Below are 3,421 nucleotides of genomic sequence, written 5' to 3'. Positions count from 1 at the left end.
GCTCTGACCTGCCAGGGTTGCCTCTAGGGATTCACATCCTGAAGCTGGCAGGGTGTGTGTGGATCTCTTACCTAGAGCTGAAATAAAGGCCTTTTCTAGGCTGGTTTCCTGAGACAGCCAGGAGGCTAAGACTGGAGGCTTCATGATAACCAGCCCATTAGCAAGGCACTTGCTACAGAAAGGTCATAGACACCCCTGTACACACACACACACACACCGCACCCCCTGAGCTGCACCACCCCAGGGCTGCCAGAGTCTACCCAGGGGGCTATAATGTCAGTTAGACTCATGGAAAAGTCCTGTCTAGGTTTCTTAGTCAATGTCTATTGTTGCAAAACCTTGGAGGCTGAGGCAGGGATCTGAGTTTGAAGTCTGCTTAGATTATATGGGGAAATTCTGGCACAAACCAACCCCACCCATCAGGGACTGTCCTAAGGCTGAAGAGAGCTGCTTTGGGACTGAGGTGGGGGAGGGGAGGATGCTAGTTGGTCTGTGGTCTTTTGGAGTCATAGTGCAGTGTGGCCACACTCCAGTCCATGTCACCCTAGAGAAGGCTCAACACAGAGTGGCAAAAGGCCTGAGGTTGTTCTGTGCTGAATGAGCAGACAGAGAAAAGGGACAGAAATCCTGAGTAGGGGTGCTTGCTTACAGGGACCTTGTACCAGGGAGCTCTGTCCATTCCGTTCCTAAATCCTCAGGTGACCCACAGAGGAGACAAGCCTATTCAGGAGAACTGAGGCTCAGCTCTGGGCTCCACATTCTGCCCGACTGGAGGTGTCCTGCAGAATCTCAGAGCTGCATACAGATGTCCCACAATTCCCTGGGCTAAGGGACACATGAACACCTGAGCTCAGAGCCACCTTTAATTTTATTAACAATGACAATGGCCACCATTCAAGAGCAGTCCTTTAGAGTTTCTTGCTAACCCTCTCTCAGCTCAGTACGCCATTGAAAAAACAGCTGAATCACAAAGATGTCAAGGGTTAAAAAAAAATCGAGTAATCTGGGGCATGTAATTGATTCAGGTGAGAGCACTTGGCACAAAACCAGGATTTGTGGATTCCTGGAACCTCCACGGTGGAAGGAGAGAACCAGCTCCTGCAGGCTGTTTTCTGAATGTGCACCGTGGGATGTGCGCACCCCCCCCCATCCACACACACATTAATTAAATAATACAAATGTAAATTAAAACTTTTTTTTTTTTTTTTTTTTTTTTTTTTTTGCTTAGGCATGGTGCCAGATCCCTTTAGTCCCAGTACATGGGTGGCAGACACAGGTAGATCTGTGAGTCTGAGATCAACCTGGAGTCCATAGCAAGTTCCAGACCAGCCAGGGCTACATAGTGAGTTCTTGCCTAAACAAACAAACAAAAAACCCCAGAATTTTAAATTTCAGCACTGAGGAATTAGAAACAGGTGGCTCCCTGGGTATTCATAGCCAAGAGACCTAGATAGACTAAGAGAGAAGTTCCAGGTCCTAGTAGGATGTCTAAATACATGAATAATGAATGAATACATACAATACATATAAGGCAGATCCAGGTGAGGTGGCACACACCTTTAATCCCAGCACTCAAGTTAGGAAGATCTCTGAATTCAAAGCCAGTAAGTTCTGGATCAGGAAGAGAGACATCATGAGACCCTGCCTCTCTCTCTTTCTCTCTCTTTTTTCTTTTGTTAAGATTTATTGATTTTAGCCTGGAGGTGGTGGCGCACGCCTTTAATCCCAGCACTTGGGAGGCAGAGGCAGGCGGATTTCTGAGTTCGAGGCCAGCCTGGTCTACAGAGTGAGTTCCAGGACAGCCAGGACTACACAGAGAAACCTGTCTCGAAAAACCAAAAATAAAAACAAAACAAAAAAAAAAGACTTATTTTATGTATATGAGTACACTGTAGCTATTTTCAGACACACCAGAAGAGGGCATCAGATCCCCCCTCCCATCGTTACAGATGGTTGTGAGACACCATGTGGTTGCTGGGAATTGAACTCAGGACCTCTGGAAGAGCAGTCAGCGAGTGCTCTTACCCTCTGAGCCATCTCTCCAGCCTGAGATCCTATCTCAAAAAAGCTAAAGCAAAGCTCAAAGTGAATGGTTCTTCCCTAAGTAGCAACACCAGAAGTCTTCTATACGCATACACAAACCCAGAAATGCAGGGATTATAGATGTGTACCATTGCTCGGGGCAAGCAAGATTTAGTTTCAAGAAATGTTCAGCTGGGCGGTGGTTGTGGACGCCTTTAATCCCAGCACTTGGGAGGCAGGGGCAGGCGGATTTCTGAGTTTGAGGCCAGCCTGGTCTACCAAGTGAGTTCCAGGACTGCCAAGGCTAGAGAAACCCTGTCTCGTAAAACCAAAAAAGAAAGAAAGAAAGAAAGAAATGTTCAGCACACACCAGGTCTCCAGCAAACGTTACTATCAGCAAGGCAACTAATTGTCCCTGCAATGTACTGCCATTTAGTTCGCTCCAGTCAAGCATTCCTTCCGATGTGTTTCCTCTTTTCACCTTTTCTGGTGCTGGGATTAAAGTGAGGGCCTTGGTATGCACCCCACCAAATGAACCTCAATACCCACTTCCTCTTTCTGATCTGCTCCCGAAGCAGTGGGGTCCCTCCTTTCTCTTCAGAGCAGATCTGGTCCCTAGTACTCCCATCAAGATACTGTAAACTTTACATGCTGGCCTGTACCACTAATCTGTGAACCTGGTGTGTCCATGACCACAGGTCTGGAGATGGGACAGGAAGAGAGCTGCGCTTTCCCTAGGACTGACAGGACTTGGTGGGAAGTCAGGAGGGGAAGACCAGTGCAGACCTGCCCCCTGAGTGGCTCTGAGCAGACTTGAGATGATCGCTGGGTGGGTATGTTGAGAAGAGAAGCGTTGAAAAGCGACTCTACTCAGGGCGACCTGAGATCAGATGCTTGTGCGCCCTACTGGGTCTGGGATTCCACGCAGGCCACATGGCTGGAGGGGACCTCCTGATCTCTGGGGTTCTTTTTTTGTTTTTCGAGACAGGGTTTCTCTGCATAGCCTTGGCTGTCCTGGAAGTCACTCTGTAGACCAGGCTGACCTCGAACTCAGAAATCCGCCTGCCTCTGCCTCTGGGATTAAGTGCTGGGATTAAAGGTGTGCGCTACCACTGCCAGCTCAGTGGGACCTCTTTGGACCGCAGCGCCTGGGTGTGTCACCCATGGGGTGATCAGCGCCGCGGGCCAAGGAGGAGGAACACTGTGTGATGAAAGGACCACGTTGGGAAGTGTGATCTAGGCGGGCCGGCTGATGCAGACCCGGGTCTGCAAAAGGGGTTGTGCGCTCACGTGCTGGAGCACAGAGGAGCTCTGGTGCTGGATTCTACAGGTCCCTTTGGCCGGAGGGGCGGGGCCTGCGTGAGGCTCCGCCTTCAGCCCGCCTCTCGCTGCGCGGGAC

This window comes from Arvicanthis niloticus, chromosome 20, assembly GCF_011762505.2.
Source record: "Arvicanthis niloticus isolate mArvNil1 chromosome 20, mArvNil1.pat.X, whole genome shotgun sequence".
Classification (NCBI taxonomy): Eukaryota; Metazoa; Chordata; class Mammalia; order Rodentia; family Muridae; genus Arvicanthis; species Arvicanthis niloticus.
This window is presented reverse-complemented; position numbering follows the sequence as displayed.